The 26,635-nt window shown below is 39.4% G+C and overlaps 1 pseudogene; it reads right to left on the reverse strand.

Moving 5' to 3' along the window:
* Positions 1-672: 672 nt before the first annotated feature.
* Positions 673-26,427, reverse strand: LOC122342308 (annotated as a pseudogene).
* Between the last annotated feature and the right edge of the window lie 208 nt (positions 26,428-26,635).

Here is a 26,635-nt window from a genome sequence, read left to right on the forward strand (position 1 = left end):
AAATCGTCTCAGTGATATTGAGTTTTTTTTCTTGGTGTAATTATATTAAGAATTTATTCGTTCATTTATCATTTCCCCAGTTAATTATTTTCATGTTTATTCATACTTGATGTCGATTTGACGTCAACTGTTAGTCAAGATTCGATCAAGAAGCTGTATAGCAATATTTTATATACAAGTTTAGCTTGGAGGTGGTTGACTCTTATTGTAAGAGTCATTTCAGGTGTGTTTCGTTAATTAGCCTCGTTTACGTTCCCTTTAAGTTTGATTAAGTTCAATGTTTTCGGCCTACTGTCGTACCTTGTGTGTGTTGGAATCGCCTCATTGTGGATTTGTTCTAGACCGATATTCTTCATCTCCGTGCGTATTCAATGCTAAGTTTGTGCTAAGGTCAGGTAGATCTCTGAGCCATTTCGTTTGCTGGCTGCCATGGCTGAAATACGTCGTATTTTTCAACAACAGGCAACCCGGGTGTCTACTATGGGGTACTAGTTCAAGTCAAAGTCAAATAACTGGCTGTAGCACTGTTTTTCAGAGAAATGGTGTAAACTTTGCATGTTTTTTTTTTTTTTTTAATCCGCTAGCATTGTGGTATCTTTGATTGATTAGTCAAAAAAAAAACCTTTGAGAAGAAAATGCTTTGCCTGATTTTGAAATGATTTTCAACTCCGGTGGTCTTTAAAGTTCTGCTTTATTCTTTTGAATTCACACAAATGTCTTCAGTTCAAGTCTCATTCAAAGTCTCTCAGGATTACTACTTGAGACTGAGATACAGATTTGAAATGTTACACGTTATAATGCGTATAATGAATGCAAATCAATTAATAACAGTCCAAACTAACACTTTCAAGCTTCATTCAGACTATACAATTATTATAACCTATGCTGGATAACAACATTATTAAGATTTACTGAACATTTGCGAGAGGTGAGGTTTAGTTTTCTCTTATGTAATCACAAAGCGCATCCAGTTTTTGTAAGGTACTTCTCAAGTTCAAAAATGCCGGGTGGAGTTTGGCTTTTCTCGTGTGGCCAGTTTTCAATCCAGGTATGGTTTCCCAAAATGTACTGCGGACTGAAAACAACAGTAAAGTGAAGCTGAAACTCATAAAATTGCTGTACATGTGAACAATAATCTCTACATGTGGCCCAGAACACTGAGGTTTGACCAGAACGACTAAAAGCGTGTCATTTTTTTTTACTTTTTTCAAAATACACCATATTTCGACAAATATAATTGAATAGCCTATAAACGCATACTGCGCAGGCAAATCCTGTTATTTGCAAACACAGTGGACGCCTACCTTGTATCTAGGTTTTGCATGTCTATATATTGGCCCATGATGAGGTAGGACTTGTCTTTCTCCAAACCCAAAGATTCCTTGCAACCGGGACGAGCCAAAAACGGTCTGTTTTTCCCTACTGGAGCCACATCGGTGCCTGCAGGACAGAACAACGACTAGGAAATAATTCATTTAACACGAATCAGATACTTTTTAGATGTTTCGTGATCAGCGGAGAAACATGGAAAGGATAATGAACCATACCTTCTTTCAAGACCTGCTCCACCTTCATGTCATAGATGTGAATTGTGGGTTTCAGATCCATCTCCTCCACTTTAACTTTATAAACTGTCAAACAGTTGCGTTGTATTGTTATTTGTAGTTAGAGAAGTAAGGCTCAGTTGAAATATTATTTATAGCAAGATTTTCTGTGATTTGTATTTTTAACTGTCAAGAGGATTTGTGAATTAACCCACAGAACTAAATACATTTACCATAATCCATGCCATGTTCACAGGCTTTATCAAAACGATCCTGGTCTTTGACATGTTTCCTCTGGGAACTGCAACCTTCTGTTTAAATAGAAGATAATGTTCTTCAGAGGCGGAGAGTTCAGAGGTCAGAGAAACATCCAAAAATTCATCATGTTGAGAACATATATAAATCTGAGCATCATCAGCGTAAAAGTGCTAGCTTAGGTTGGGGATAGCAGCTGACAAAGAGGAAAAGAAATACTAAAAAGCAAGGGACCAAGAACCAACAGGATCTACCTCAGATCCGTAAAAACAAACTGGCTGTGACCCATAAAATACGACCTGAACCAATTTAGGACAATCCCAGGAACACCAACCGTTTCCAGTCGATTAAGTAAAAGCATGTGGTCAACCGTGTCGAAGGCTGAACTGAGATCAAGTAAGACTATTCTTAAGAGCATTTCTGAGAGGTTTTAAACATACAGGCGCTGGGTCTGTATTTATCAAGCTGTAAGTGCTGAGAATTCACAAAATATACTCCTACTTTCAAACTTAATTGTAAAAGCAAGTCATCAGATTTCCTAAAGCTAAGAATCACTCTCCCAGTTATTTAAGACGGCTCGAGAGGGCTTGTGGTTGCGCCGAGGAAACCGAGATGTACGTGCACAAAGATACGAAGAGCAGTTAATCAAATGGTTACATTTCCTCGGTTGTTCAAAACGAGCAAAGAACATGTACATTACAAAGGAACATCAAAACTGACTTCAGTTTACTGCAAGTATTATATGCTCTTTAAAAAACAATCCGTTGGACAGCAAGATGTCATGAATCAGCTCTAAGACTGATTTAATTCTACACTTCACTTAAAGTATGACTGTGATGCTTGATAAACTAACTTTTAAGCGCAGTTTTGAGCCAAGAATTTACACTTAAGTCCATTGTTAGCAGTGTTTTTGAGAGTAACTCTTAGAAGCTTAATAAATATGGCCCTGATCCTTCTCAAGCAGGTCTTCATCACTAATGATCATTTAATTAGTCACTTAAGTATTTCTATTAACTTTAACTCTTTGAGGACTTGCTTTCTCCTCTGGTGAAATCAGGCACTGAGTTCATGGCTGGAACAAACAGGACTTTTAGTTTGACTCACTATTCAGACAAAATCCATCTTTCACAAAGTAGTAGTAAGAAGTAAATAGTACACAGCAGACACTGTCAATCCCAAAAAACAAAGAAGATGATTATGGCATCTAGATGTAACCATTTTGGTCCAACCTCAACAGTCTGTTAAGCAAATTAAAGGCTGGTCTGTTTTTACAAACACTTTAACTAACATTACAAGTGCACAGCTTGGAACGAAATGCAACGCTACAGGATATTTCCCATTTACATGATTTCATTGCAGTGGTGTTATCTGTGGCTTTGGTACCTTCTGCACACTGGCACAGGTCTTCCTTACACAATCTGTGTATCGCGGCATCTTTCCTTTCGGGGTGGTAGAACTTTGTACAGCGTGCATCTGGAACAAACACGGGTTTAATTAAGGGGGGGGTCAAATGATTAAAAATATCACTCATCCAGGCAATCCCACACAACCACAACTAATTTTGAAATATGGACAACGCTATTTCGATTATTCGTTTTCTAGTGTGTTATGTAGCTGCAGAGTTACAAAGCTCAAAGTCTCACACAAAAAAGGATTCATTGCATCTAAAAGGCAAGGCTGATCCAGACTGGCTTGAAACACCTCATGAAAACATGCCCTGACATGTCTACGTCGAGAAAGACGTCATGGTTTCAGTAACGCAGGCTTGAATTTCATTCGTCCTAGTTTGATTTATGAGCGGTTGAAAAAGCAATCAAGATGGCACATTTACAATATTATGATTATGGTTAAATAAGAAAAAAGAAATCCAATCAGGGTGGTAATTACTGTTGATAAAGGACATTATTAATAAGACTACTGAAGACATTGTTTATTGTCTTGACATCTATTTTGAAATTTGAATGTTGTATCCAAATCCAGTGTCATTTTTTTAATAGTTTACTTTTACTCATAATGAAGGGATAATTGTAAGCATTTTGTTTGATTAATTCTAACATGTTGAATTAAGTGATAATAGTGCTTGTAATGTTTCGAAATGTAATGTTTAGTGAATCGAGTTCTGAAAATGTTAATTGGGTGGGTAGTAAATACAGTTTGTACAATATAAAAATCATTGTCTATAGAACGTCCCCATGAAACATGGAAACCTGTGTGTGTACAGCTCACCTGGTGAGTAATATTCATATACTGTGACTGTGGCAGGTTGTAGGAGACCGACATTAAACAGCTTGTGCATTCTGAAGGCAATTTTTTCTGCCTTTTTATGAGAAACCTTTTGAGAATTAAAATGTTCAAGAAACATACAAAAATGTACATTATGATAACATTCAGTTTCTTTCTTGTATTATAGCCATAGGTTAGAACTAAGTAATGTGCATAGCAAAAGCCCTGGTGTCAACCACCGCCACTGCTTGGCGCCTATGGAGTATTAAAATGAACACAGAAGCAGTGTTAAAATGAACAAAGTAATTAAGAGATTCAGTGATTGATGACTAACTATGAAACCTGATGTTAACACACAGAATTGCCGAAGAAAGAAGAAAATCACAATCATAAAGTCACCTTTACAGTGATCATTGTTGACTTTGGTTGGGTTACTCAACGAATCTCTTAATTACTTTGTTAAGTAAATCTTAACACTCTGTACTCTGAACCCATAATTGGTTCATTTGATACCAGGGATTTCGCTGTGTCACAAAGATGAAAACACTGACATAGATTGCATAGGTTACTGCATATTAACGATCGATCTGTCAGTAATACATGGCATCGTTGGGATACATAGTAGCTGACGTACTTTTATCCAAGTAGAGGATGAGGGATCCTCGCTCTGAGAGCACAGTGTTATTTTCCACTTTCTGAACGTATCTGTCCTTTCCTGTGGACAGCTGAGTGTAAAAAAATAGGAAGCGTACGGTTAAAATCGTTTATGTGATATTCTTTTCTCTGTATGCATAGGACTTGTTTCGCTTCCAGAACGGAATCGCTTAACAGATCGTTCATCGGTTTATCATCACAGTACCGATTTAAGATCATTTTCGCTCATGGTAATCCAGTCGGCATGCCAATATCCAAAATAGTCATGGTGGCATCGGTTTTGTTGTTTTTGTACCTGGGAAGATGGAGGACACAATGCAGAGACACTCAATGCACACAACTTTATGTTCTGCATTAAAACGTTCAATACATTTTTAGTGATATTACAGCCTGAACTAATGAACTAAGTTCTAAATGTTTTCTTAACATTAAAACAATGAACCTTTTTTTCTACGTACATGAATTCCATAGTGAGCTTGTAGTGTCAATGTCTTCTTTGTTTGCTGAAAGCCAAACAAAAAGACAAGCATGTTAACTATTCAAATAAACAACCAACACACAACAAAGTGTTTTTGGAGGTTTTCCTTAAGCTCTGAATGTACTCTATGAAGTACCACAGAAAGAGCATGGACTTACTCTTAATAGCATCATCTTTCTCCATTTTAAGAGTCAGGTCAAAGAATTTACAGTCCGATTTCTTTTCAGTAGGTCTGGCGTAGTACAGCGACAGAATCTGCACATGGCAGCACGTCTCAGGTCAGATTTTACGCTTTAATCTTACTGTAGACTCTATAAAAGCTCATGTATGCTCACCGATAGAATGGCTTTTCCGGATCCTTTAGCGGTTATATTGAAATTCTCGTTTATCGCCACCTGTTGAGTGAATGCAGACGATTTGAGTCACCAAAATCAAATCCGCAATATAATAGCGATACCTGAAGATTGAGATGAGACTACCGATGAAGGCAATGATGAATAACGAACAACGAAACTCCCGTTATCCAACAAAAACGTTCAAGAGAAACGAGCAATGAATGTAGTATACAAGATGCTCACCCTGTTTGACCGCGTGTGATGTGCGTTATGTCTTCTGATAACGTGATTTGACTTGTTTTTCTCTGCTTGCCATTGCCAAGTCTATTTCCAGACTAAAGTTCTGCCGGTCTTTTACCTGTGTGTGATACTCTGCCAAGGCCTGAAACGCCATGATGGTTGACTAGAAAAGACAGAAAACTACTGTAAACACAGTCAATCACAGTAAACGATGACGTGTTAGCATACAGTACCTGAGTGGAGTCATAACCCCCATAGTGAGACTGTTGTCTGGAAAGCCAGTGCGCTGCCCTTGCTGCTTTGTCAAACTCTTTTGCCTTAATAAGAGCTAGCACAGCGTAAGCCGCTGCCTCTTCGCGCAGTGATAGCTCCGTTCAGGACATCCCAGTACAGATCGCCTGTTACAAACACAACGCAGACCGACTGTAAAGCTCAACAAGTCTCTCCGAACCATTTCCATTGGTTTATCACATGGCGAATCTTACCAGTGTAAACCCAAGCATCGGTATTCCTTTGTAATGTTTGGCCACATTACAAATAATATGCGCTAACTCTATTTTTAAATGCAGTGTCTACAAAATGAGACACTGTGTGAAAAAGTGCTTGCTTTTGAGGTCACGAACAGGAGGCCGTATATTGTCCTTCAGGATTTTACGGTAGACAGCAGAATTCACGGTTCCATTTATAACAGCAAGTCTTTCAGGTCCTGAAGCAGCACAACAGCCCCAGATGATTACACTACCACCACCATATTTAACTGTTGGTGTGATGTTCTTTTCTTAAAATGCTGTGCTACTTTTACACCAGATGTAATGGGACACAAAGTATTTTTTTTCTAAATCTTGAGGATCATCAAGGTGTTTTTGGGCAAAACTGAGACAAGCATTTTTATTCTTTTTGCTCAGCAGTGGTTTTCTTCTTGAACTCCGCCCAGTCTCTTTCTTATGATGGAGTCATGAACACTGACCTTAACTGAGGCAAGTGAGGCCTGCAGTTCTTTTAGATGTTGTCGTGGGGTCTTTTATGACCTCTTGGATGAGTCGTTGCTGTGCTAATTTTGGTCCGCTGTTCACTTCTGGTAAGATTTACCGCCGTTCCATGTTTTCACTATTTGTGGATAATGGCTACTTTCTCATTTGTTTCTGAATCTCAACATGATGTGTAGCTTTTGAGGATCTTTTGGTCTACTTTGTCAGGTGTGGCAGTAATCATGCCTGGGTTATTGTACTTAAGTGTACTTCATGTGTATCTATACGGTACACCTCATCTAGCTGCATCTTTGAGTTAACTCATTAGTACACAACTTAAATAATTGTAAGAGATTTCTAATTACATTCAAAATTATGGAGTACACATATATAAACTACTTAAAATAAAGTGTATTAAGGTTGTACTTAAGTGTAAGTAGCTGTGTAACACACTTAGTCTGTTACGTATGTCTAACAGTAGCAGCCTGTTACATCTACATTATGTTTAATAATTTAGTTACAGATTTTCTAGTATTATTTCATGCTACAATTAAGTGCCTAATCAGATAATTACTTTTATTAAGACTCTGTGTTATGAAAACATCAGTGAGTATTAAAAACCATACTAAAGAGTTGACTCTGAACACTGTTACTTCACAAGACCGCAAAACGATACTTTCTAGAAACAAACAATTGTTACCCAGAATGGATTTTTTTACTGTTGTAATGGAGGTTACTGTCAAAATCTAGCATTTTACAGCAATTTTTACAGCGTAGGATTTTCAGAAGGAGAAATCCACCCCTCAGTATACCCATAATATCTATTTGTGTTTATGTTTCCTCTCAACATTATGCAAAAAAATTATTCCTCTTGGATTTATTTTTAATGACTTGACTGACCTTTTTCTTGGGTAGAATGTTGAATCAGGATGTTTTTATTGAGTTTGTTCTCATTGGCCATGGCGTAGGACGTCAATGCCACCACGTAAGGATCGGTCAGCTTTGAAATTCGATCTTCTAAGAAGGCAACAGCCTTACTGATGTTTTGATGCAGACTCTAAAAAGTGCGTATAAAAATAAAACCAATGATTTTGGTAAATAAAGTGGTGAAAGCGCTATACTTACGTTGGCTTTTTCAGCACATATCTCTTTCCCTCTTGCATGGCGATCACAACAAAGGCCACAACAAGGCGTCAGCGCCATCACCCTGTATGCGTCACAGTGGAACAAAGCACTGAAAATGTGCTTTGCTATTGAGCTATCTTCACACAAATACATAGTGCAAATAAAGTTATAAAATAAATTAATTCATTAAAACTGCATCTATCGCTGGTCGCATAATATTGAGTTGCGCAGAACGGGTCGTAATACATACAGGTCGCTTCCAGAGAACATACTTTTTATCTTCTCTCAGCATAACTTAGTACGATTCAATGTAAATTTACCAGATTTTGGCAGAAAATAATATATTTGATCAATGTAGGGTTAGGTTAGGTCACTGTATTCATCAAGCGTGACCTCTCGTGTTGACTGGGATGCCAGCGCTTTCTCTGAAAAATAATGCCATAGCCTGTATTTTTACTGCACTTTACTGCTGGCTGCCATTACCGTTTCTTCCACGGATGAGTTCATCATAGTGATATTTACAGTCATCGCACTATGAATTAAAGCTGCTTCCTCTTTAAAAGAGCCGACTGGTGTTTGTTTGTGGTGAATCAACCATTTGATGGCGCTGCAGAGCGTAACTTCTACACCTTTCTCTTTATTATCATTTAGAGCATCAAGTTTACTGGCCATGGCAAAGACTTTGGACACATATGCTGTCAGCCTATAACAGACAGAAACACATGGAAATCAGTTACAAGTAATAATCAGCGCTGTAAAGAGTACTGAAAAGATATGCTCAAGTAAAAGTATTGTTTCCTTCAAAAATGTAGTGCGAGTTGGCTAAAAGTACACGCTCAAAAGAAACTGCTAAAGTAAGAGTAAAAGAAAAGTACTCATGAATGAGTAGTGAGTACTAAGCTGTTGATTCTACACACCATAATACTACTTAAAAATCATTGTACATTCTATATTTCACATTCTTTTGTTTGTGATAAAAAAAAATGAAATATCTATCATCCAGCAGTTTTAATTTTAACATTTAATTTTAAAATTAAAACAGCACAGCAACGGTATTCAGTTGGAGAAAGATTACATTTATTCTCAGTGCAATCGTCCCTCAGATTAGAGTTCTTCACAAACAAAGATTTTGGTTTGGACATAGACATTTACGGAGACATATGAAGATCTTGCGGTATTGAGGGCTGTACGGTAAGGTGGTCTTTCAAAGCCAGTGAGTGCACAAGTAGTCCAGTTTTCCTAGACTGTCTTTCTAAAAGCAATCTGGGTGCCACCAATCCAAACAATGGCTCCCATCATGCATCGCTGCACTGATTAAATTATGAGCTGAATCATTTTTTAGTAGCTTGTTTTGTGATGTTCAGCTGTTCAGATTCACACACCGACTCTCGATAGTATTCGTTAGTATTTTTTTTTTTCCAAGTTTATTTTTTCATGCTATCTTACTACTAATTTCTAATGGTTAATTGTAAGCATTTGGTTTTGATTAATTCTAGTTCATTCTAATTTGTTGAATTAATAATATTGCTTGTAATATTTTGAAACAATTGTATTGATTAATATAGTGAATATTTTTTACAGTGCTGGTAAGAACTTGCTACCAATAATCTTTAAAAATATTAAGGATAATAAAATAAGAAATTTAAATACCATGTGCTGCCCGGTTTTTCTCTCTATATGAAGCATAGGATCCGTCAGGTTTACGAAAACCCAGCTGCCGCTGATAACCTTAATACAAATCGAATACAGAAGGAAAATTTATTTGTTTATTATTTATATACAGGTGCTGGTCATATAATTAGAATATCATCAAAAGTTGATTTATTTCACTAATTCCATTCAAAAAGTTAAACTTTATATTATATTCATTCATTACACACAGACTGTTATATTTCAAATGTTTATTTCTTTTATTTTTGATGATTATAACTGACAACTAATAAAAACCCCAAATTCAGTATCTTGGCGAACTTAAAAGTATGAGCACGTACGGCACTCAATACTTCGTTGGAGCTCCTTTTGCCTGAATTACTGCAGCAATGTGGCGTGGAGTCGATCAGTCTGTGGGACTGCTCAGGTGTTATGAGAGCCCAGGTTGATCTGATAGTGGCCTTCAGCTCTTCTTCCCCTTCACTATATCCCATAGATTTTCTATGGGGTTACGGTCAGGCGACTTTGCTGGCCAACTAAGAACAGGGATGCCATGTTCCTTAAACCAGGTACTGGTAGCTTTGGCACTGTGTGCAGGTGCCAAGTCTTGTTGGAAAATTAAATCTGCATCTCCATAAAGTTGGTCTGCAGCAGGAAGCATGAAGTGCTCTAAAACTTTGTGGTATACGGCTACCAGCCTCCTTTGCAATGACCTTTTGTGTTTGTCTTCCTTGTGCAAGGCGTCAATGTTCATCTTTTGGACAACTGTCAAGTCAGCAGTCTTCCTCATTATTGTGTATCTACAGAACTAGACTGAGAGACCATTTAAAGGCCTTTGCAGGTGTTTTGAGTTAATGATCTGATTTGAGTGTGGCACCAGGTGTCTTCAATATTCAACCTTGTAAAATTTCTGAGGTACTGAATTTGGGGTATTCATTAGCCCAGTATGTACGTTTTTATCTTTGAGAGTACTTTAATATTATAGTCAGATTCCTGTTATTCCTGCTGACCTGTGTTGATATGATTGATGGCTTCATTACGGCGCTCCATGCCAACAGTCTCCCATTGATTGGTGCTGTCCAGATAATTAATGGCAGTGACAAGTAGGGTCATACTGAAACATGTTCTGCTCTCCTCCACATCCACTGGGTTGGACAAGAAGACTACCCATATAATTTCCATTGATGGCCTGTTTGATTGTCTGAGCAATGTCTTCACCTGGAGAGATAAAATAATTTTTTTATAACGTTTCTTATGAGCTGTCATTTATGCAACATATGGTGAGAACAAAGACATACCAAAAACTAGGGGTGTAAGAAAATATAGTTACTGGGAGAGGAATTGTGCAACCAAATAATTTTTCTTTGTTAGACAAATATAGACACATATATTTAAAAAGTATACACAAAATATACACTCCTCCATTGGCAGTGTAAATTTTGCCATTGGGAAAATTGTAAATGATGAACAATTGCTCCTTATTCATGTTTGAACATAAGTGCGCAATACAGGACTGATTACTTTCAGTGTTACTTTATATGTTATGTTGTGAAACAACAGTGATTGGCATGTTGTTCCAGGATCAGCAAGGATGTTAATCCAAGAACACGTTGTACTTGGTAAAATAACGTTTGTTGTCTTGGTTGAGCAATTTTGAGTCTTGCCCACTGAATGCCTATGAAATTCTTCAGCAGGGTTTCTTGATCTTCACTTATGAATTTTAGAACGAATACCATAATTGAAGTATAGTTAGTGTAGCAAAACCATGGTGTAACTATTAACTCATCTCACAAATTATAGAATATCTCTTACCTTAAAAAACACACATACGACTTCAAATATTCATGAAATTAACCATGATATGTATTTTTCCTTACCAATAATTGAGATGTATGTGTAAGCATCTGTGTCTGGAAGACGATGAGCTGGTGTGTTGTATTTAAAAACCAACGTTTTTTCCCCTAAACCATTTGGGAAGAGAAACAGAAGAACAGTAAGACATAGGAAGAGTCACAAGTCTCATGAAGCTTTATCTGGTCATAACTAGTTCTGATTATATTTAAATGACTTGTTGTTGTGTGCTTCACAGTAAATCTCACCATTCTTAACAGGATTGAGCTCCACATTTTTTCTATGTATCGGAGTCAGCACACCTTCAGACTGAAACACGGACAGCATTAAATCCTTGTGGTGTTTCCTGTTCTTGTATTGATTGTAATGCTAAAAATGACTTTTTTTAGACATACCACCACCTTCAACGGCTTTTTCACTCCATCAGTGTAATCATATGCTGAAGCTTTGACCTCAATCGTGTAAACTCCCAGTTTCATGGGAATAATCACGTATGAAATGGGTACGCTGGAACCTTTTTTAACATTTACTTTCATTCTAGATTTGCCTTTCTTGCTTGCGGAGCTGCAAACATCTTCTGTCTCCATAAGCTCCACACGCACCTTGTGAAAACAGGATAACTGACACAAAACTGCAGCTTTGCATTATTGGGCTGAAACGGTACGGTTCCAGCTGTGATTCCATGGCATGGCACAATTACAAGAGATACGAGAGATACTCGGCTTTATTCTCTTTAGTCTGTCTTTTGGCATCGAAACCCTTCGACTGAATCTGATTCTTCAGGAGAAAGACAGTAAACACGGCATCGTCTAAATTGTTTTTAGTTTTAGTCGAACCACGCAGCAGATTTGTTCTGAATTATTCTTATCTCAAATCGTCCCACTCTAACATTTTCATCTCGTTTTTTTTTTTTTTGACAAAAATGGCAATAGATTTTTATTCAAACATCTTGAAATGGTTTTCGTGCACTGTGCGCATGTCAAAAGATCAAATATAATTGTGTCACATAAACAGGCACATCAATCTGATTACTTTACTCAGTGTTTGAAAATCTACCTTGAGGTCCATTCTCGAGTAGTTGTGAATAATGGCCTTGATTTCCAGTTGTTCGCCTCGCACGACTGAGTAAGGCATCTTTAGGTCAATGAAAAAGCTCTTAAAAACAACTATCTCCTTAGGTTCTGCCACACAGATGCCTTTAAGGAGGAACACAGACACGCGGGAGGATTTAAAGCAGCAGATTCTGGATGATGATGTTTTTCGGAGCATGTATTCTGGGTTTGCAGCTTCATCTTACCGAGTGTTGGTGACAGACTCACAGCCAAGATCTGCCAGGTAGTGATAGAGTCTTTTAGGAAGAACCGTTCTGTGACTGATGTTTCTGCACTGGAAAGTAAATGTAATAACTTTTTAAGTACTCTTTTACTGTTTGTTATCATTACAGAGTTTATAGCAGGGATGGGATACATTTCCTCCAGGAATCATTAATTCAGTCACAACAATAAAGCAAATAATGCAGTGGCTTCATTCAGTTAATGTTGGCATCTGATAGTATCAAATATGTTTTGAAGATTTTACTTACCATTTCTCACAAGTGGGTAGATCAATCACCTTCCAAAACCAACTCTCAGGGAAATGCGTACGGGACGTAATCTCTTCAGAGTCTGTATAATAATCTTCATCATCCGCGCCTGTTTTAACAGATAAAATAATTAATTAATGAAATAATAGACCCTTTAAAGCAAGAGAACATGTACATGTTGGATAACTAATTCAAATCCAATCAAAAAAACAATATAAATAGCTTCAAACAGGAATCAGAGATAATGAATTTTGATGAACTGTTACACAAAATTAAGTCATGTTGACACCAATATTCTTTGGACATAATTAAAATTTTGTGACAAACTGCGAGTCAGAATCAGCTCTTCCTCTTCAATCATCATGTTCTTGTTCATCGTTTTAATCCGGTCGCAGCAGTAAAGGAAGGCGTTGACGCAGCCTTCTCCTTCGACAATGTACGTGGCTCTTTGTTCACAGGTGTAGCCGAGTATATTTTCCCTCATCCCATCAACGCAGCACTGCTTCAGTTCACCAGAGTATTCATCGGCTGAGAAAACAACCCAGTAACACGAGAGGTTATGCAATGATTACAGCGACGTCATACCATCCTCATCCTCATCCTTATTAATTACCTATAAAGCCCTGAATGGTTTAGCTCCTCAATACTTGAGCAAGCTCTTATCACATTATAGTCCTGCCTGGTCGTTTGATAATACCTAGAATATCAAAATCAACCGCGGGCGGCAGATCCTTTTCCTATCTAGCACCTAAACTCTGGAACAATCTCCCTAACCCTGTTCGGGAGGCAGACACACTCTGTCAGTTTAAATCTAGATTAAAGACATATCTTGGTTTTCATCAAAATATCTTAACTTGTATTCAGGATATTTAACACAGAATCATCTCACCCAGTGTACTAGTGATCTGCAGGAGACTGTCAGCTCTTCGTTTTCTCTTTGCATGGACGGTACATTCAGGCACTAGAGGACATTTCGTTTGAAAACATTAGTTTACTTTAAAAATAAAATTAAAGAACACACACAGTTAACTTGATTTAGTAAACCTAATCCAATAAGTTCCAAAAAACGAGCAACTAAAACAACAGGAAACTCACAACAAACAGCATTGATCATTCATAAAAACACATAACACTTTCTATGTAAGTAATCAATATAAGTTGGACCTGTTCTGGGGCTGGTTCCTCCTGCAGTGTTGGATTCAAACATCAGACCTGCATCAGTGAAAACCCCATGCCGTCCCCTTCCTCCTCCTGCTGTACATGCAATGTCATGCTTCTCTATGACGTCCCAGATCTACAGATGAACACGATCGCGTGTTATACATACTCATACTTTTAAAAGCTAAAACAACAAATGTGTAAGTGTTCTAATGTCTTATATTGGTTTTAGGATTATTCACTAAATTTTATAACTCGCTATATTTTTAGAATTCATTATGCGCTCGTTATAACGCTTTGAGAATGACCTTACGATGTAATATAAGTACAGGATTCATAGAAAGTGTTACTGATGATTGTGCCATAACATCTCAAAAAGACTCTTCACCTGAGTCTGACTTAGTCTGTTCTTGTTGAGGACATGCACAGCCTTATCAACCACCACCAGACCAACTTTAGATCCAGGATCTCCAGTTATTTGCAGCTTGACTTCATCTCCTGTGCCATATGTGTCCTCCGTCTTGTCCTTTAACTTAAGGTTGAGCTGTAATAATAATAATAAATGACACTGCACTCTTAGGGACCACGGAGGTACAATTTTGTTCCTATGGGAACAAAACATTTAATTGTATCCTAAGGACCTATTGCATACATATAAAGGTCCCATATTGTACACCTTCTTGGAGTTTTATATTAGGTGTTGATGTCCTAAAGAATCTATATTGCCCTAGACCTAATTTATGATGAAATATGGGGCCCTTTAAAGGTACCATTATGTACCCACAATGTGTTTTAAAAGCAGAGGTGGCAAATCCAGGTTCAGGTTTTGTTCCAATCATCAGGATTTGCTAATAAACAGATGTGCGACCAAGTCATTCCTTTCAAGTCACAAGCAAGTCTCAAGTCAAATCCCAGTCTTTAAAGTCTTGTTTCTCATTAGTCATTAACTAATGTTAATGATATAATTAAGAGACAAATTAAATGACGATTGTGGATTAGTGAGGAATACCTTCTGTTTACAATGAGCATCAGTGAAGAAGAGAGGAAATCAACTGAAATAGATAAATAAAAAGCACCAGCGATACGATATTTGCAGATACCGATACTGATTCGATTATTTTGATGCTACATGCCTAGTTTACATGAGCAGTTATATTTTTAACTACATTGCCAACAAAATGCATTTAATTTTTTAAATTGCATTTATAATAAAAATCTTACCAAAACATTATTCTTTTTAAATAAAGAAAAGTAAATAGGGGGAAAATAAATAATGTCACAGTCGAAGCCTTCAGTATTTACTGCCAAACACATCTAACATTTGCTCTGTCACAGATCTAACAGTTAAATTTCCTTCGAAAAATCAATTGATCAACGTTTTCAACATTGGCAAATGCAAAATATTAAAAGGACATGGGGAGTGTCAAAATAAAGGTATCGCATACCAATTTTTTACATGTGGCGTCAATGCAATTTAGTGGATATCGATTTTGAGGTATTGTTACACCCCTAATGATAATTGTGTCATCATATTAAAATATATAATATATATATATATATATATATATATATATATATATATATATATATATATAAAACCACTAATCAGTTCAGTAATCTCTGTTTTTCAACAGCTTGGGTATTGCTACAGACCGAGACCTAACAGAGGAGTCAGGAGCTCAGCTAAAACAAACACTGATCTCTATGATGGTGATATCATTTTAAACAATAAAACATCAACATCTTATCCTCTGTAATTCTCAGTAACAGCAGGTCTTCATTACTAATGCACAAGCATTGTTTAATTAATTATCTCATTAACTTCAACTCTTTGAGGACTCAGGATTTGACTCGAGACCAGCTTGTGACTTTAAAGGAATGACTGGTTAAATCAGCGGCTGAGTTTATGGCTAGAATAAAAATATGACTTCTACTTCCTGACCTCTGCTTAAAGGAACAACTAGAGATACAAAACTGTACCCTTCAGGGGACCACACCAGTGACGGCCACTTGTACCATAAAAGGTACCGATTTGTACCTTTATTCTGAGAGTAGTTCTTTGGCACTTCATCAATTTTTTGTGATTGTTGACCCACCGTTTCCATGCACGTGTCTGTCACATCGAGCCTGACTGAATCAGACACCACCTCATTCCAGCCCACATGATAATATGCCAAAAAGCGAAACGACGGCACCATGTCTTTGGTTACAAGCAGAGACAAAGACACTAGAGACTGTTCTTCCCTCTTATACCTGTTTACTTGAACGATCTGACCTTTACTCAAGATCTGAAAATGAAGGAGAAATGAAAAGATGCTATATGGTTTCAAACACAAGCTATCAAATAATGAGATAGAAACAAATAACTGAAATGTTTCTGGTGCAGCAAACTAAGAAATAGCCAATCTTTACCATGTAGGTGAAATCTTGACCACTGACTCCTGTGTTTAAACTGACTTTCACTGAATCTCCAATTTTACGGTCTGCAGTATCAATGCCGATGTGCAGGTAGTTGTTGGAGCCATCTTTGGTTATGTAGGCATGGGCTGTCATCTTCTTCACTGCCTGCTGTTCATCACCTAATGTTCGATCTTTGGTTTTTGCCTGGAAAGGAATAAAGGCATTGGTTTCTGATGTTCTTTGTTCAGGTCCACTGCTTGCTCAACAGCTGTTAACTTATCTATTTTGTACTTAATCAACAGTGATGGCAGGTCTTACAGTAATCTCCAGTGTAGAAGATCCTCCCTTGGTGTTGATAGTAAACTTTGCAATGCCGTTGGCATTTGTTGGATTTCTGTACACTTCAGAGTTGTTCTTAACTTCCACTTCGACATCCACCTTTGCAGCAGGTGTTTGATCAGGATTTGTTACATAAACCTTTTTTAGAAAAAAAAAACAGAACAGTAATTTCTGTTAATATACTGATGCGATTGTTTCTACATCATTTTAGGTTCCAAACTTTCTGGCTAACAATTGCTCTGAATTCGAAATAAATTCAGATTCTGGAAGATATTATAAATTTATGGTTTTATACTAGTAGGGATAACTGAGCATGTAACAGGTGTGGGCGTGCCAAAAGGTTTCTCATTGGTGAAAGGAGTTATACTGTGTTGGCCAATCAGCGTTAGGGCCGGGCATACACTGTGTGATCATGGTCCGATTTTGAGCCAAATTTTGACTCTGCAAATTTCATCTTAATTTAATTCATGTTGCTGTCTGTTTATTCCAGTGCAGGATCCTCCTATTCAATTGAGTCTTTCTGCTCATGGTTAAGATTATATGACACATTGGCATTCATCAGTTCATTTTAATAACCGAATAAAAAGGTTTGAACAATTATTCTTTGAGCCAGAGAACAAGCTTGTCAAAACTATTCACAAGCTTCTTTGTTAACTGGCGAAAACATGGATATTTCAAGCAGCAGCTCTAACTCATTAATTTCAGAAAACAACTGGACCAGCGGCTCTACATTCATTTTGCATATTACATTTTAGCAGGTTGTTTCTTGATTGCCAACTACTGACCTGGCATGCATATAGTATTCTTTAATGTGTGTGTATTTGTTTATACATCTATAATTAATTGGGGAGGAGTGGCATATGCATTGCTTATTGCATATTGTGTATTTTTTCCAAAAACAGCTAACCTGAAAGTATTATAGTAATATTCAGAATTCAACATGTACATTTCAAGAACGTTCTTTACCAAGGCGTCGAAGGGTCTCCCGGGTTTGAAGTACTGTGATGTTTTTCTGAAGTGGATGGTGTACGGCGACGTCACAATCTGAATGCCTCTCCTTTCTGCTTTCACCATTTCACTTCCTGAAACACACAGTTAGCTTCTCACATAAAACCGCACACACGCATGTAAACATATGCATATGGACCTGTTGAGTCTTACCGCTGTGTGTTAGCAGACTGACTGAAACATAGATCATTTGTCCAACCAGCTGGGTAATGTTCAAACAGCTCTTAGAGATAGTCTGATTGGTCAGTTTTACAGTACCCTCGCCTTGCACAATCTATTCATATAAGAGAAAAACAGTAACATCAGTTCACAAGACACAGTGAAAAGCTAATTAGGCTGGTTTTAGCTGGTCTCCCAGCCTGGTCTTGGCCAGTTTAAGCTGGTCAGCAGGCTTTAGAGGGGTTTTGTCCACATTGTCAGGCTGGTCGACCAGCTAAAACCAGCTACTTTCAGCTTAAACCAACTAGGACCAGCCTGTTTTTTCAGCAGAGTAGGTGAGAAAAGTTTTTTTAGTGTCTAAGATGTCTAATGTGTCTAACCTGAACTCTTTCCAGAGATGTAGGAATACTTGTTTTCTTCTCACCGTCCATCACACCAAACACCACAAATGCTTCTCCTTCCACCTTAGGTCCAAACAGATACCTGCAAAAGCATATTTAGTTTCTGCTTTATAATATGCTTTATATCCTTTACATTCATTGTTATCTGACTTAAAAAGCAGCTTGGAATGTTTGCGTTTCATAAAATAACAAATGGTTATTTGTGTCCACAGAAGATCAAAATTGCAACAAAGAATTCACTCTCCAGCATGACTTAAAGCGAAGACTCAGTGACATTTCACCCACGAGGCCCAATATAAATAGGCAGGTAAATTAGATCACATGACTAACACATCTGACAATAATCAGGCAATCAAAAATGGCGGGAAAATGCAGTGTAGGGCAAGGACAAAAACAGAGACATCACAGAAAAAGCACAATAGCGGCCACTAGGGACCCAAAACAGAATAAACTCCTAACAGGACCCTCCCCTCTAGGAGCGTCTCCTGACGATCTTTGGACAGTTCGGGTGAGTACGATGGAATTCCTCACAAAGTTTTTTGTCCAAAATGTCACGAGCAGGAACCCATGACCGCTCCTCGGGTCCATAGCCCTCCCAGTCAACAAGATACTGAATTCCACCCCGCACACAACGGGAATTGAGCAAACGGTGGATGGTGAATACAGTCTCTCCATTGATGAACCGGGGAGGAGGGGGGGCTTTAGGGGCAGGGGCATGTGGAGACAACAGCACAGGGCGCAACAGAGAAACATGAAAAGTGGGGTTTATCTTAAGGGATCGGGGCAACAGGAGCCGATAAGTCACAGAGTTGATCCTGCGAAGCACCTTAAAAGGGCCTACATAGCGAGGGGCGAGCTTACGAGACTCAACCCGCAGGGGAAGATCTTTGGAAGACAGCCAGACCCTTTGGCCTGGGCAGAAATGTTGAGCTGGTCTCCTGTGACGATTGGCCTGGGACTGGTTGGACCTGGATGTCTGCAGTAATGCCCTGCGGGTTTTACTCCAAATTCTCCTACAGCGCCTGATGAAGTGTTGTACTGAGGGAACCCCAGTGTCCTCCTCCTGTTCTGGAAACAGGGGGGGTTGGAAACCAAATTGGCACTGAAAGGGAGAAACCTTGGTAGCAGAGGACTGGAGGGTGTTGTGAGCATATTCTGCCCACGGCAACCAGGTGCTCCATGAAGATGGGTTGTCCATAGCCAGGCTCCTCAAGGTGGCCTCCAGTTCTTGGTTGAGCCTCTCCGTCTGCCCGTTGGACTGGGGATGGAAGCCGGAGGTGAGACTGGCAGTGGCACCGAGGAGTCTGCAGAATGCTCGCCACACCCAGGAGGAGAATTGGGGCCCTCGGTCCGAAACGATGTCCTGAGGAAGACCAAACACTCGGAAGACATGATTGAACATTAGTTTGGCAGTCTCAAGGGCCGAAGGAAGCTTCAATAAAGGAATAAATCGACAAGCCTTAGAGAACCTGTCAACTACAACTAAAATAACTGTGTTACCTTCGGATTCTGGGAGCCCATTGATGAAGTCTGCCAACACATGGGACCAGGGACGCTTTGGGATAGGAAGAGGGTGAAGCAGACCTTGAGGGCGCTGACGTGGGTTCTTACTCTGGGTGCACACTGAACAGGCCAACACAAAGGTCTTAACGTCCTTTCCCATGCCTGGCCACCAGAAATGTCTCTGCAGGAATTCCAAAGTTCTTTGGGACCCCGGGTGTGCAGTAAGGTGGGAGGAGTGACCCCACTGGAGAACCTTAGATCGTACCTGGCGAGGTACATACAAAAGACCAGGTGGACCTGTTCCAGGGTCTGGGTCTTGATGTTGGGCATTCCTAACAGCTGCCTCAACACCCCACCGGATAGGGGCAACAATACGGGAGGGTGCTGACTTCACTCACTTTACCAGTAGGAGAAAACTGCCTAGACAAGGCATCTGGCTTAGTGTTCTTTGAGCCTGGGCGATATGACAGGGTGAAGTCAAAGCGGCTGAAAAACATAGCCCACCGAGCCTGGCGAGGGTTAATGGCGTTTTGCTTGCTGGAGGTACTCCAAGTTCTTGTGGTCTGTCAAAACCAGAAACGGGTGTTGTGCTCCTCCAGCCAGTGTCTCCATTCATCAAGAGCCTTCTTCACTGCAAGCAGCTCACGATCTCCTACATCATACCGTGATTCAGTTGGGTTGAGACGGTGAGATAAGTAGGCACAGGGGTGCAGTCTACCATTAGACCGCTGAGAGAGGACTGCTCCTATGCCAACGTCCGATGCATCAACTTCAACAATAAAGGGCTGCCCTGGATCAGGGAGGACCAGTATGGGCGCTGAGGAAAAGCGGAGCTTGAGGTCTTGAAATGCTTCCTCTGCCTTGGAAGTCCACTCAAAAGAAGCTCCATTCTTCTTGGTGAGTGCAGAGATAGGTGCTGCCACTGAGCTGAAGTTCCGGATAAACTTGCAATAGAAGTTTGCAAATCCAAGGAATTGCTGGACCTCTTTCAACGATTTAGGAGTGGACCACTTCCGTACAGCTTCAGTTTTTGACGGGTCCATCTGGACCTGCCCTTCCCTCAAGACAAATCCAAGAAATGAGACCTCTGAGACATGGAATTCGCACTTTTGCGGTTTAACAAAAAGGTGGTTCTTCAAAAGTCGTTGAAGGACCCTCCGTACATGAACCCGGTGCTCCTGTAGTGACTTAGAGAAAATGAGTATATCATCAAGATAGACAAACACAAAATGATTTATCATATCTCTAAGCACATCATTAATAAGAGCCTGAAAGACTGCATGTGCATTAGTAAGACCAAAAGGCATCACCTGGTATTCATAGTGTCCTGAGGGGGTATTGAAGGCGGTTTTCCATTCATCCCCTTGCCTAATACGGATAAGGTGGTGGGCATGGCGCAGGTCCAATTTAGTGAAAACAGTGGCACCCTGGAGCACGTCAAAGGCTGTGGACATCAGCGGAAGTGGGTATCTACTACGGATAGTCATCTTATTCAATCCACGGTAATCAATACAAGGTCGGAGCCCACCGTCCTTCTTGCTGACAAAAAAAAATCCGGCCCCAGCAGGCGAAGTGGATGGTCGAATAAATCCAGAGGCCAAGGCGTCCTTGATGTAGTCATCCATGGCCTTGCGTTCTGGCAGAGAGAGGGAAAAAATTCGTCCACGTGGAGGACTGGTGCCAGGGAGGAGATCAATTGCACAGGCACTCAATAGGCAAAACTAGAGGACTGGAAAAGAGGCAGGTAGCGTGACAAGTAGGACCCCACTCAATGACACGGCCAGTCACCCAATCAATGTGGGGGTTGTGACGGGTAAGCCATGGGATGCCAAGAATTACTGGAAATTTGGGTGAATGGATGAGATGCAAGGAAATCTCTTCTCGATGGGCTTCAGACTGGAGGCGCAAGGGAGAGGTTACTTGAGTGACCTTGCCATCACCCAATGCTTGGCCGTCTAGAGCAGAAACTGACAGAGGAACGTTAAGAGGAATAAGTGGAATTTTGAACTTGAGGGCAAAGTTTGTGTCCATAAAATTACCGGTTGCCCCTGAGTCCACCAGGGCCATACAAGAATGAACAGACTCACCCCAGGAGATGGAAATGGGAAGGTAGACTCCTTGGCCAGGAAACTCGGGAGACAGAGTAGCTCCCGTCACAACCCTCCCTCGGCTGGACGGATCTGCTCTTTTCCCAAGAGCTCTGGGCATGAAACTCGAAAGTGGCCTGGTTTGCCACAGAAGATGCAGCACCTTTCTCTTCTTCGGCGCTCTCTTTCAGCTGCTGACAAGCGGGTGCGGCCAATCTGCATAGGTTCTGGGGAATCAACTGACAATGATGAAGGGTTCCAGAATTCGATTATCCAGGCGAATGGCATGTGAAATCAAGGAGTCCAGGTCACTGGGAAATTCCAGAGAGGCCAATCCATCCTTAACAGCATCTGATAGACCATGATGGAATGCAGAGACCAGGGCAGGCTCATTCCACCCACTAACAGCTGCAAGGGTCCGGAATGAAATGGCATAGTCAGCAACACTGTTTCTTCCCTGCTGGATTGACATTAGTCGTTTAGCAGCATCCTGGCTGAGACTCAAAGCATATCTTCTGAAAACCTCTTGAAATCAGAGCACTGCCTTTGCCAGATGGAGGTTGACCATGCCCGGGCTTTATCAATTAGCAGGGTTATCACATATGCAATCTTAGATCGGTCAGTAGGATAGGATGCAGGCTGTAGCTCAAATGTAAGCTCGCACTGAGTTAGGAAACCCGGCACTCACCCTGCTTGCCATCATACCTCTGTGGTGCTGAGGTACCTCAGTTCCATGAGCAGGAGGCATTGGCTGTGCTGGGGGAGCTGGGGAAATCAGGCTCTGAAGAGTCGTTCCAATTTGCTGGAGCATGGCATCATGGCGCGCCAGAATCTCCTGTTGGTTGGTCAGTGCTTGGCCATGTGTATCCATGGTGGATCCGAAGCTGGTGATAGCCGCCATGAGTTTCTCAAACTCTGTAGCAGGAACACTGTGCGCAGCCTCTGCTGAGTCAGTCATGACTGAGTCTTCTGTCAAGAATCAAACCCGGTCGCTGGTGTGAAAGGTGAAGTTCAATCAAAGTGAGCTACTCAGGAGACTCAAGTGCAGAGGTGTAAAAGTCTTCTCAGAGTTTATTTCAAGAACTTAGAATCCACAGAAGATCAAAATTGCAACAAAGAATTCAAAAATAGAAATGATAAAGTCCAATAAACAGCACAGGGCAGAACTGAGAAAATCATGAAAACTTAACTTAACATCCACAGTGGAAATCCAAGAATGCTAGGCAAAACAAAAAAACAAAACTTAAAGGATAATCACAAAACTTAACTTTCTGGCTTAAGGACAGAGATAAAGACTAGAAAAACAGGTCACTCTCCAGCATGACTTAAAGCGAAGACTCAGTGACATTTCACCCACAAGGCCCAATATAAATAGGCAGGTAACTTAGATCACATGACTAACACATCTGACAATAATCAGGCAATCAAAAATGGCGGGAAAATGCAGTGTAGGGCAAGGACAAAAACAGAGACATCACAGAAAAAGCACAATAGCGGCCACTAGGGACCCAAAACAGAATAAACTCCTAACATTTAGTGAATACATCTGAAATCAGTTAACTCTAACTGTAAATGCAATTGCAATAATGGTGAGGTCGCACAAAACGTTCTGTTAATTCACCAAAGATTTTGACAGAAATAACAAAATAAAGTTTAGTTTGGCTGCACATGATGCGTTATTTTGTAGCAGATTCAGTTTTTTTTCTTACTTGGCTTCAATGTCGACTGTCAGACTCTCATCATCCACATGGAAGAATGACTTACTGGGCTTTAATTTGACTTCAAACGTTGGAAGCACTAAAAACGAACCAGACAAAAGACACCCGATGTCACAAGTTTACTTTTGACATTCCTGTTTGTAGACATGTGACTTACCGTAATCTTTGACCTCAAAGTCTTCAGTGAACGTCTTCTGAGGAGTGTTCGAGAAATGAGCGACCACCTTCCAGATCCCAGACCTGAGACAGACAGAACACCTCCAGAATCATACACGTCTTCATGACATCAAAACAGATGACAACAGACTATGAACAGCTGGATTCTGCTGCTATTTGTTAAATATTTATCAGACATTGACCTTAAGCATATGTTTGGTTAAATAGCTTCAGTCCTGATAGACTTTTACTCACCAGGCAACATTAGGGATATGATACGTTCCAGACTTTATTCCATTTAATGTATGTATATTATATGATTCAACTGTGATGCCTTGTGGATTCTTCAAAAACAAGACAGATAGATCATCAAATGCTCACAACACTAAAAAACATTATTCACTGTTTTTACTCAATTAAAATTGTTTTAAAAGACGGAGCGATAAGGAATCTTGCTCCACCTATGTACATATCGCTTCACCTCTTTCATCTTTCACTCAGTCCATCAAAATAGACAGACCAAAGCAAGATGGCGATGCTGAAGAGCTCAGGGAAAAGTAGCTTAAAAATGGTGGCAATAATCATAATTTATGAACTTATTCATTAAAACACAAGCTTTACACGATAAACATGATTTCTGTATTGTCTCCATGCAATCAACCAAAACGCCATGCTGTCTTATTTATTTTTGATGGTTAATTGTAAGCATTTAATTTGGCTAATTCTAGTGAATTCTAATGTGTTGAATTAATAATACTGCTTGTAATATTGTGAAACAATTTTATTGAATAAATCATTGTTTTACAGTGTGCAGTTGTTTGTGTGTGTGTGTGAAGTAACCATTATTTCCACTTTGATTGCAGTATTGTTAAATGGTTTCAGGTTGGGCATCAGAGAGAAGATCCTGTAAAGAACTGCAAAAGAATGTTTTAAAACATAATTTTTATGCATTTTAGACTTGTACGCATACACATCGTCAAGTGTGAACTTTAAGGCCCAAGTATAGAACGTTATTTTGCATAAAACGACAAATCTCTGTAATGACAAATTGTGTGCCGTAAAAAAATAAAAACTGACATTATTTATATATATATATATATATATATATATATATATATATATATATATATATATATATATATATATATATATATACAATGAAAAATTCCAAGGAGTGGCATTAGGAGCCATATTTAAGGTACTCTTTCGTTGAAGCGCTGTATGTTTTTAGCACTTAATCATACCTGTGCTATCAGGCGTGTAGATGGGTTTGTCTGTTTGGATAAAGATATATCCGGTCTGAAATGAGAGCATAACCACTTTCTCCAGAATGACGGATGGAAACCTAGCTTGTAGATACACATACTGCTTCTCCAGCGGATCATCAGAGAACAGATTCCTATCAGCAGGGATCTAAATACAAGAAAATATTTACATTCAGTCATTGATTTTGGACCATTACTCTTGGTCCTAAAATCTGATTAGTCTATCCAGCCACAGGATATTCATCAACTGTTTGTATCGCTCTGCTTACATCAGTTCTCACAACGGTTGTTATGGTTGATCCACTACTTTTATAAATATCATTGTGTCACTGAATGTCGTCGTTAGGCAAGAAAGGGCACTGTAAAAAGTTGTTGCTTTAACGAGGTACTTCTATCTGATAGTACGAATACTACAATTTTGTTGTTGTAACCTAGTTCAGTCAAGTTTATGCAACAGAAAACATGTCATTTCAACTTAAATTCATTATATTGACCCAACATACAACTTCCAGTGAATCAGCACATGGTCACTGTCTAGGGCCTTGTTTTCAAGTGCGCCTTCTCTGTTCTTCTGCTGGTGGTTCTCAAACAGCGTGTGACCCTGGCAACACGATTGCTGAAATATGATTGGATAAAAGCTCTAATATAAACATACACTACTGGAAGCAGCGCAACCAAGAGAAATGCTATAGCTAATAGACAATTCTAATACACATTCAGAGGAAATAAAGTAAAACAAAGTCAGGGATTCATTTATATATATATATATATATATATATATACACACACACACTTAGACAGACACACAACAATGAACTGATGTGTGCAAAATAAAACTCTGGAACATCAAAAGTGCAAAACAGACACACTCTCATATTCAAATAAATTATTATATAAAATGTTAATTATACAGCCACAGCAGCATTTTACATTTAACGCATTAAGTAAAAGTGTGAAAAGTGGCATCACCTTTATATCTGTAAGGTTCTGGAAATTGTTGTCCTTAGTCAGTGTCACTGATTTCGACAGTATTTCTGTGTTCTTTTTCGGGTGGTTCATTACTGTGATCTTCACTTGAAAGGGATCTCCAGAGTAATCCTGAGCCTCCACAAACACGTTCTCTGAGGAACCCACTCTCAGCAAATTAGAAGCTAACAGAACGTATCTGAGGAGATCGAACCAGAATGTTTGAGGACGAATCTGTTAGTAACTCCATGAAGAAACGGCCGCGTTTGATACTCACAGAGGTTCACATAATGTGAGGAGCGGCGAGAGAGAAGAGCAACAGTCAGAAACAGCAGCTTCACGTCCATCCTGATTGTTTGAGCGTCTCTTCCTGTGAGCATCTGTGAACTTAAACCCCCCTCCGCCAGCCTCAGAGTCCAGACTGATCGCTCTCAGTCGTTCTGTTTGCATTTGATAATGTTTTATCAAACTGGGTTTTTTTTTTGTAATAATATGCTGCTTCAGTTTACAGATGTACAATTTAAAAACACCAAGTACTATTCAGGCAACAAACTGGTTGTGTTTTCATTT

The sequence above is a fragment of the Puntigrus tetrazona genome, chromosome 4 (genome assembly GCF_018831695.1).
Source record: "Puntigrus tetrazona isolate hp1 chromosome 4, ASM1883169v1, whole genome shotgun sequence".
NCBI classification, from domain to species: Eukaryota; Metazoa; Chordata; class Actinopteri; order Cypriniformes; family Cyprinidae; genus Puntigrus; species Puntigrus tetrazona.